General features: G+C 38.3%; 1 pseudogene; it reads left to right on the top strand.

The window, feature by feature from the left end:
* Positions 1–6925: 6925 nt before the first annotated feature.
* LOC116483618 (large ribosomal subunit protein uL23-like) lies at positions 6926–7422 on the top strand (annotated as a pseudogene).
* The last annotated feature ends 3109 nt before the right edge of the window (positions 7423–10531 follow it).

Here is a 10531-nt window from a genome sequence, read left to right as displayed (position 1 = left end):
TTACAGTGTTAAATTAGTAAAAATAGTATTGAAAAATTGAAAAGTGGGTATATTAAAACTAGCAACACTATTTAAGCTTAGATATATTATTTGTACCTCATCAACATTTTTTAGTTTGTTGAGAAAGTCTAAGGTTAATTGGCAGCATATTTCTAATAGTAGATAGAATAATGTCTGTTTTATAAACATTGACATCCTACCTTATATGTGTGAACACTGAAAATCTGAGACAGTTCTCTGATTTTTTAGAAAGTTTATTTTGCCAAGCTTGAGGATGTGTGCCTGTGATGCATCCTCAGGAGGTCCTGACAACATGGGCCCAAGGTGATCGGGGCACAGCTTGGTTTTATACACTTTAGGGAGACATGAGACATCAATCAATATGTGTAAGATGTACATTGGTTCAGTCTGGAAAGGTGAGAAGGCCAGAGAGGCGGCTTCCAGGTCATAGGTAGGTAAGAGACAAATGGTTTCATTCTTTCGCGTTGCTGATTACCCTCTCCAAATGAGGCAATCAGATATGCATTTATCTCAGTGAGCAGACAGGTGTCTTTGGATAGAATGGGAGGCAGATTTGCCCTAAGCAGTTCCCAGCTTGACTTTTCCCTTTAGCTTAGTGATTTTGGGTCCCCAAGATTTGTTTTCCCTTCATAAGGTTTTCCTATGAGCATTAATTATTCATTGTGTATTTTATTACACAAATAAGGCACAGATTTTTCAAAAATCATCAACTTCGTGGCTACCTGTACAGACATAATTACATAGAAGCTCAACTAAATTTGCAAACATTCCAGAGTTTGGGTTTCCAATAATTCTTTGTGATTCTTTAAAAGGTAAAGTATTTTTTCCCATAAAACTTAGCAACATTTAAAATCACCCATAGAATGTCCTGCCATTTTTGTTTTTGTAGTTTCCTCATTTTCTGCAAAGCCTCGCTGAGGAAATTGACTTTGAATATCCTTTTACACTCTTCTGTTTTAGAAAGCATTGTGGTAAAACATTGAATCGTCATGGTCATAAGTTCTGTTCACATTCTTTCTTTCTTTGAATATTTTTTCCCAGTGGCCAATATTTGATTCTGTTGTATTATGGCTAAAAGGTAACCATAATACAACAAAATAAATTTGGGAACAAAATAAATTTTGTGAACAAAATTTGGGAACAAAATAAAGACGAGAAGTCTTTGGAATAAGTGATCCCATCACAATGAATCAATTTGCCATTGGAACATATTTTTACAAAGTAACACATATGTGTTTCTACTGTAACAGAAAACATGTAAAGAACATTTGTTTTGATTTATCTATCAGTCTGCACTGTTTAATTTTTTGTGTCATAAATGCTCTTATTTAAAAAAACAGGACTAGTTAACAGTGTCAATTACTAGTAATTCATGGTATAAATAATTAAACAAGGAAGTGTTAAAAAAAACACTGTTTTAAATAAAGTTTTATTTTACATATTTTTTTACTTACATAGAAATTGCCAAAAAAAGAGCAGAGATTTCCCATGTAGCCGCAAGCTAGTTTCCTCTCTTATTAATATCTTCTATCGGTGTGTCTCACATGGCTTATTAATATCTTACATAATTTGTCACAGTTAATGAACCAATACTGATAGACTATTATTAACTAAAGTTCATATTTCATTTGGATTCCCTTAGTTCTGTCTTCCTCTGACCCAGGATCCCATCCAGGATCCCGCATGACGTGCAGTCATCACGTAGGCTCTTCCTGGCTGTGACAGTGTGTCAGGCTTTCCATCTCATGATGACCTTGATAGTACTGAGGAGGATTGGTCAGGAATTTTGTAGAATGTCCCCCATTGTCACTTCATGTTCTCAAGGTGAACTGTCACCTTTGATGTTCACTTGGATCGTTTGGCAGAGCTACCATTTGTCAGGTTTCTCCACTGTGAAGTTATTTTTCCTCCTTGTCCATACTGCATGTGTTCTTTTGAGCAAGTCACTATGCAGAGCCCACACTTATGGAGTGAGGAGTTGGCTCCACCTTCTTGATGGCTGAGTGTCTACCTCAACTATTTGGAATTCTTTTGCAAAGGAGATTTCTACCTATGTATACAAATGCAGACTCCTAGATAATTACTTTAAGCTTTAGTTAGTATTCAACACTGCAGCATTATGTTGCACAATTCATTCCTGTGTTGGCCATCGGTAGCTGTTTTTATTGGCTCTTATTTTTCTTTGATATATTTTAATTTTTTTAGTACTTACTGACTTTCTGATACTTCCAGATTATCCTGGCTCCTATATTTACTGTCCCAGTTCTAGTATCAGACATTTCTTCAAAGAGCCTGATTCCTTTCAGAATGGCAGGAAAACTTACATCTGGCTGCTGAATGAGCACATCGTATCTTGTCCCTCATTAGCAATGCTAGGAAGTACATGTGTGTATCTAACCTACCTACACACACCTAATTATAAAGTTTTCTATGTAAAACTGTGTGTATCTATATTAAACTAAACATAAGTTTACGTTGATGTCTCCACCCTGATCTACTATCACAGGGATCATTCTAGCCTTCTCGCCTTGCTAATTTGTAACCTCCCACTTCAACAGTGAGAAACCTGGTTCCCACCATCTGCGACTTATGTAAGTCATTGTTTTATTCCAGATACAGACACTGGTTTTACAATTGTTCACAATTGCTTCTGTTGGAAAGAACTTTATAAAATGGAATCCAATGATGAAGTATAGTTCATTTGCCTTCAGCCTACAGATTCTATTCATTTTCAGAGTGACTTATGTCAACACCATTTTCCCTGCACCTTCAGTGAGTTTTTACCTGCATTTGTGTCTCAGTCCATTTTGTGCTTCTGTAACAGAATACCCGAGGCTGGGTAATTTATACGTAAAAAAGTTTCATTTGGCTCCCAATACTGGTGGCTGGAATGTCTGAGATTGGGCAGTTGCATCTGGTGGGGCCTCAGTCTTTTTCACCTCATGGTGGAAAGTGGAAGGGGAGCAAGGGGTACACCAGAGATCACATAGCAAAAGTGAAAGCAAGAGGGAAGCCAAGGAAGCCAGACTGTTTTTAATTACCTACTCCTGCAGGAATTAATCCATTCCTGTGAGAGCAGAACTCACTCACTCCCATGGAGGACATTAATCTATGCATGAGGGATCCGTCCTCATGACCCAAACACTGTCCACTAGGCCCCACAGCCCCACAGTGCCACATTGGGGGTCAAATTTCAACACTAGTTTTTGCGGGGACAAACCACATCCAAACCATAGTAATTTGTTGCATAAATTCTTTTTCACATGATGTATTCTGTCCTGGGATACTCCACATCCTGAGTAATTTTATTTAATTTGAATAGAGTTTGATTTACCCATTTGGCCATGAAATTCTGCATATTTTGACAAATGCATTGTGGCAGGTATCCCACTATTAAAGTATCATATGGAATGCTTTAAACCCCCACCCTATGGAGCCAATGGCTTCCCATCTGTGTAGTTTGCCTTCTCCAGTGTCTCATTAAATGAGGTCACACTGTGTGTATCCTCCTCAGACTGTCTTCTTCCCCTTAGCAATGTGCATGCAAGATTCACTCATGTCTTTGTGTGAGTTGATAGCTTGTTCCTTTCTATGGCTAAATAGTATTCCATTGCATGAATGTACCACAATTTGGTTATGCATTATGGGGAGCAAAACTTTCCTCTTCTAACTTTGTTCCAGGGCTGAAGACCTTCAAATTAACTGACAATAGATATATTAGTAGGAGAGACAATACTTGGCTTCTTATTCCACAAGTATCATTGTGGGAAAAAATTCATCAGATGGCAGGATCCAGTTTATAAAGAGGTAAAAATAGCCCCAAAACAAGAAACAAGACTAGAATCTGATAGTCCGCAATAGCTATAGTTTTCCTTTAAAAAAATGTTTTTTGAGACAAGGTCTGGCTCTGTCGCCCAGGCTGGAGTGCAAAGGTGCAATCACAGCTCACTGCAACCTCTACCTCCTGGGTGTAAGCGATCCGCCCTCCTCAGCCTCATGATTAGCTGGGACTACAGGCGCATGCCATCATGCCCATCTAAGTTTTGTATTCTTGGTAGAGATGGGGTTTCACCATGTCACCCAGGCTGGTCTTGAACTCCTGGCCTCCCAAAGTGCTGGAATTATAGGCATGTGCTGCCATGCCTGGCCATGTTGTAGTTTTCCATTGAAACATAAAATTTCTCTCTGTAGTAACCATCATTTTTGATCATAAAGTAAGACTATTCTTGTTTCAAAAATAAGTCTAGTTTTGTTAGATTTTGCTTGATTATTTACATAAGTGCAGCAAGAACAGGAGATGACCACATAGGTGCTTTCAAGTTTCTTTGCTGGAAGTTTTCATACAGAACGTCAGATTTCACTTTTAAAGGTCTAATTCAGGCTAAAAGCCAAGCTAAGAACATACTATCAAATTTCAGCTGCAGTCCTTATAGCTTTGTGTGAATTCCTCTCCTCTTGAAGCCCCCAAAATATCCCTAAATTCCTGGGCCTACCAGGAAATGACCTTCTTTACTAACCTGTAAGGCTGCGAACCCTGTAATCTAGGTATCAGGCTGGCTTTTCCCAGAGTGCTGTTGGGAATGAAGTTTTTGGTGTTCCAAAAAAAAAAAAAAAAAAGAATTAACGTGGAAACAAATGATCTGTTAGCGAGGCAAGCTTTACTTTCTGCATAAAGGCTGCTACTCAATAGCTGTCCAGCCACAAGAGCACACCAAACAAAGGAGACAGAGTTACTTATAACCTGATGTGTCTACCCTAGTGCTGTGTCCAGTTTCCATTGGCTGAAATAGGACCTCACATTTTACAGTTTACCTGATTGGCTATTAGTTTAAACTTTCTTAATTAGGTCAGGGGAATAGAACAGAGAAAGAAAAGGAAGTTGCCCAGGGATAGTTAAGGGAGCATCTCCAAATAAGGAATGGCATGCATTACGGGCTGGGGCTTGTCTAGTTCTGTCCAGGCCTGCTGGAGCAAGCTAGGACAAGTGATTTGGAATACACACACACACACACACACACACACACACACATAAAAATAGTGGATAGCTGTGACTTTTTAATCTTTGAGGAAGAACTTTCCCATTTTCACAGTGCTTTGTAAGCATTGTCTCCATAAAAGTCAACCTTACTTCCTTAAAATTGCTGGTCATAACTGATCTTAGGTACACTTCCTAAATATGATATTCCAGTAAAATAACCAAAATTTCCAATTATGTCCTGTTATAAGGCGAATAGATTCTTACTGGACTTTTGCTAACAACTATATCATCGTGAAAATAAGAGTATTCAGTAAGGATTTCAAAATTCTGGAAAAATCGGTCAGGGAAAAAAGATAAATGCTTCATTTCTGTTTACAAAAGTATAATCTACTAAATTGTTGTAAGTTACAGTTAGATTAAGAGAAAGAGATTTCTTAAATCCAGAAACTAGAACATTAAAGAACCAGCAGTGCTCCAAAAAGCTATAAAATTATAATCAATTTTCATCAGTTCATTCAGTGCCATGTAATCAATTCCAGTCTTGCTGGATCTTGGGTTAGCAGTGTCATGAACCCATCAATTTCTCAACCAGACTTCTGGAGATCTTCGCTGAGTCAAGTGCATGGTCTTAAAGTTATTTAAGCAATATCATCAGAAGCCTATAACCAGAGCGCCTGTCATGGGCTTTTCCGTGAGTCTCAGAGGGAGTCCTGTGTTGGAGATGAACATTCTGACCTGTAGCTGATTGCAGGAGGTTTCAGGAAAGCATCAGGGGGAAGTAATATCTAAGTAACATAGAGTATGAAATGGCTGTGATGAAAGATCTGATGAGAGTTCATTATACCACAACTGACAAGGATATTCGATTTTTTCTGTGGCATACAACATTTATTTATTTATTTAGAGACAGAGTCTTGCTCTGTCACCCAGGCTGGAGTGCAGTGGCGCGATCTTGGCTCACTGCAAGCTCTGTCTCCCAGGTTCACGCCGTTCTCCTGCCTCAGCCTCCCGAGTGGGACTACAGGCGCCCGCCACCATGCCCGGCTAATTTTTGTATTTTTAATAGAGACGGTGATTCACCGGGTTAGCCAGGATGGTCTGGATCTCCTGACCTTGTGATCCACCCGCCTCAGCCTCCCAAAGTGCTGGGATTACAGGCATGAGCCAGTGCACCCGGCACAAAATTTAAAATAATAATTGGAATTATGACTCATTACTCTATACTGGCACATAGCATGGATAAGGAGGACATTGACACATTTCCAGGAATTTTATATAATTTCTGAAAGCATAACATTTTACCCATACAAATATAACACACGGAAGGTTAGGTATCTCTTTTTATTTGTATCTTATGTATCATTTTCCTTATAAAAAATACAACCTACTTTACTTGCGAAACATGCCCTACTTTTCTTGCATGCTTTGCATAGAGTTGTTTCTAGTTATTCTATTATTTCTAGTAGTTTTATTTACATATATTGATTATAATTTTAATACTTAGTAATCTCTTATTTTCCAGAGAAAACTAGGAAGTAGACAGTTAAAAACTGTCGTATATTAGCATTCTATAGTAGGTTAGAAAATGTAGGAATATACCATCTCCCAACATCTAGAGGGATGTGTTTCCTCATAATACAATTTCTCAGTGTGGCAGAAAAAAAGATGTTTATTAATGGGCCAAAATATCTTTAGTCTCTCTGTAAAGATAGGAAGCCAAAAGTATATAAACTTGAATTATTTATGTTCAGTAATTAACGTTTTAGTATTGTATCTTATTTATAAATGGTCTAGATATTTAAGGCAAATCTTTTACTTAGCTTAACTTTAAGGTTAAAAATTACCACAGGTACTTTGGAAACTACTGTTAGGTAGATTTACTGTAAACAGATTATTTTTGAAATAATGCTTTTCACTTTTCACAAGATGGCACCGAAAGCGAAGGAAGCTCCTGCCCCTCCTAAAGCCAAAGCCAAAGCGAAGGCTTTAAAGGCCATGAAGGCAGTGTTGAAAGGTGTCCACAGCCACACGCAAAAAAGAAGATCCGCATGTCACTTACCTTCAGGCAGCCCAAGACACTGCGACTCCAGAGGCAGCCCAGATACCCTCGGAAGAGCACCCCCAGGAGAAACAAGTTTGACCACTGTGCTATCATCAAGTTTCCGCTGACTGCTGAGTCAGCCGTGAAGAAGATAGAAGAAAACAAAATGCTTGTGTTCATTGTGGATGTTAAAGCTAGAAGCACCAGATCAAACAGGCTGTGAAGAAGCTCTATGACAGTGATGTGGCCAAGGTCACCACCCTCATTTGTCCTGATAAAGAGAAGAAGGCATATGTTCGACTGGCTCCTGATTATGATGTTTTGGATGTCGCAACAAAATTGGGGTCATCTAAACTGAGTCCAGCTGGCTAACTCTAAATATATGTGTATCTCTTCACCATAAAAAAATAATGTTTTTCATAAGAATGACAAATTAATTAGAATCAAATCTATAAGCTTTAAGATTTTACATTTCTAGTAAGTATAATATTAGCTTATTTGACTAGAACTCAAGCAGAATAGGAATTTATGTTTGTTTTATATTCAATAGTGATAACTTTGAAGACATAGTTGTTTTATTACACCAAAAATATTATATTAATCTTATTTAACTAAGTTTTATCCAAATTGTGTTAACTTAAAAAACATTTGATCATTTTCTATATTTCTAGGGTTTGGTGAATATTTATTTATAAATGCTTATTTTTTTCCAAGCCAAGTTAGAATAGAGCACTTTTAGAGGATTTTATAAATGAATTTTGCAATGCTATCTGGAATTAAGAAAATATCACATATACATAACATACATTAATAGATATACAAACACAAATAGAGATTTCATAGCTTTCATCCTGAAATTTCAGCCATGAATCGGGCATAAATATTCTGATGGTTAATTTTAGACATCTACTTAATTGGATTAAGAGACACACATAGCTGGTAAAACACAATTTCTGGGCATATCTATGAGGGTGTTTCTGGAAGACACTGAGATAACCCTGATCCAATGTGGATGGGCACTGATATGGTTTGGCTGTGTCCCCACCCAGATCTCATCTTGAATTGTAGTTCCTATAATCCCTACCTGTCGTGGGAGGGACCCAGTGGGAGGTGATTGAATCGCGGTGGTGGTTACTGCCATGCTGTTCCCATGACAGCGAGTGAGTTCTCATGATCTGTTGGTTTTATAAGGGGCTTTTCCCCTTTGGCTCAGCACTTCTCCTTGTTGCTGCCATGTGAAGAAGTACGGCTTTGCTTCCCTTTCTGCCATGATGGTGAGGCCTCTGCAGCCATGTGGAACTCTCAGCCCATTAAACCTCTTTGTTCTTTATCAATTGCTCAGACTCAGGTATTTCTTCATAGCTGTATAAAAATGGATGAATACAGGCATCATCCAATTGGTTGAGAGCCCAGATAGAACAACAAGGAAAAGGAAAGGTGAATTATCTCCTTCTGAAATGGAAACATCTTTCTTCTCCTGCCCTTGACATCAGAACTTCAGGGTCTCAGACCTTTGGCCTCAGAATCAGAGCTACACCACTGGCTTCCCTGATTCTGAGTCCTTTGTATCTGGAGTGAGCCATGCTACCAGCTTTCCTGGTTCTCCAACTCAGAGACAGGCTATTGTGGAACTTCTCAGCCTCCATAATTATGTGAATGAATTCCCCTAATGAATCTTCTCTGATCTATCTATCTACACATATCCTATTGATTCTGCCTTTCTGGAGAACCCTGACTAATGTGATTACAATAACTACAAAATTCACTAGTTTGTATAGAATACTTGGTTTTTGTCTTTGCCCCATTTTATATTTGTATTATAACTCTGTATCTGGAAAATGGAACAAGTTTTTTTCTTCTTCATATGAGGGCTAAAGCTTTTCTCTCACCATCATTTTTGGAGATTTTTAAGATTTTTTTTTTGTTTTGACATACAATCTTATGGAGGCTGAGAAATAAATTTTTTTTCTATTTTATTTTTCAGCCCCAGGTGTTTGCTTTTGCAGATTCTTCAGCACATTGAGAGCCTCCAAGGCATGGAGCAGGGAGTAGATTAATTCCATTGGTAAACAAATGTAAACGGATTTGAGAATGAGATTTAGTCAATTTTAATAATAATTTTTAGTAGAGACAGGGTTTCATCATTTTGGCCAGGCTGGTCTGAAACTCCTAACCTCAGGTGATCCACCGCCTCGGCCTCCCAAAGTGCTGGGACTACAGGCATGAGCCACCGTACCCAGTGAGAGATTTATTTCCTATAAAGGGTTGCAGCCTGCAGTGTTGTCCTTCTGACAGGCTGGGAAGACTAGCCTCCAGCCAGAAGGCAGAAACAGATGCTTCATGGAGGAGGTAAAGGAAATAGTAATTTATGCTGAGTGGAATGGCCAAATACATTTATTTAATAAGCTCTAGGAGGAGTCATGAATTTTTATGGAAGGAGAAATGCATGCATGCGCAATTGAGTTTCTTGCTTCTTCATGGGTCCCATGTATTAAAAAATGGCAGTGTTAGCATGATCCCAGGATGGAGTTTTCAACCATCTGACATTAAAAGGTGAAGCAGAGGACATGAAAACTCGCTCTGTGCATCCTCTATACGCTGGCCAGAATCTCTCTGTCATGGGTGGTCTTTTATCAGACAAGAAAGGAAAGGTTGATATCAGTGGTGGAGCCTTTGAAAGGGCTGGTTTCTGTTAAATCCTTAGGGAAGAAAGCCTCATCATGGTTAGCAAAGGAGGGGGTATAACGATGTGTATCTGACCCCCATCATCCCATTCTAGTAAAGCTGAGAACTCAGTTTTGAAAGTTATTCTAGGGTCCCCTCAGCCAAGAGTGGGTCTGTTCAGTCAGTTGGGAGCTTAGGATTTCATTTTCATTTGTCAGTGCTAATGGGAAAGAGTACGCTGTCTCCATGGCAGCTGAATTTGCAAGAAACTCCTTGGATGAGGTTAATGGCAGTTGTATTTTTCTGGGAGCTCTGCTTTAATTGGATAAAGTAAGTTCTGGTAAGATTTCTTCCTTTATCTTCAGTATCTCAAATGTTTTCATTTAAATAATCTTTATAGTAGCTTTTGATGTCTGAGTGGATTCCCACAGAGTCATCTGTTGTAAGACTTTCTGATTCCTTTTTTTTTTCCTGTGGTCATTATGAATAGGGCTTCTGTAAATAATTGCATGGTAGCTTTTGTTTGGAAATAACATTAAAGTAGTTGTCAAAATACTTAGGAATGTGATTTTTGGATTGTAAGGTGAGACTTGTTTAGCTTTAGAAAAAACTGCCCAACTTGTAATGGGGAGGAAAAAAATTTTCTCTGTTTTTGGAATTCTTAGATGGGACCCTCTGTAAAAACTGACAGATTAAAATGAGAAAAACAGAAAAGTTTAAAAACATGTATACCTTATGGATACATGGGAGATACTCACAGAAAAATGAGTAAATCTCCAATAGGTGACTTTCAATTCAAGCATAAATACTATCTTCAACTTAAAGAA

Source organism: Hylobates moloch, unplaced genomic scaffold, assembly GCF_009828535.3.
Source record: "Hylobates moloch isolate HMO894 unplaced genomic scaffold, HMol_V3 SCAFFOLD_15, whole genome shotgun sequence".
NCBI lineage: Eukaryota > Metazoa > Chordata > Mammalia > Primates > Hylobatidae > Hylobates > Hylobates moloch.
This window is presented reverse-complemented; position numbering and strand designations above follow the sequence as displayed.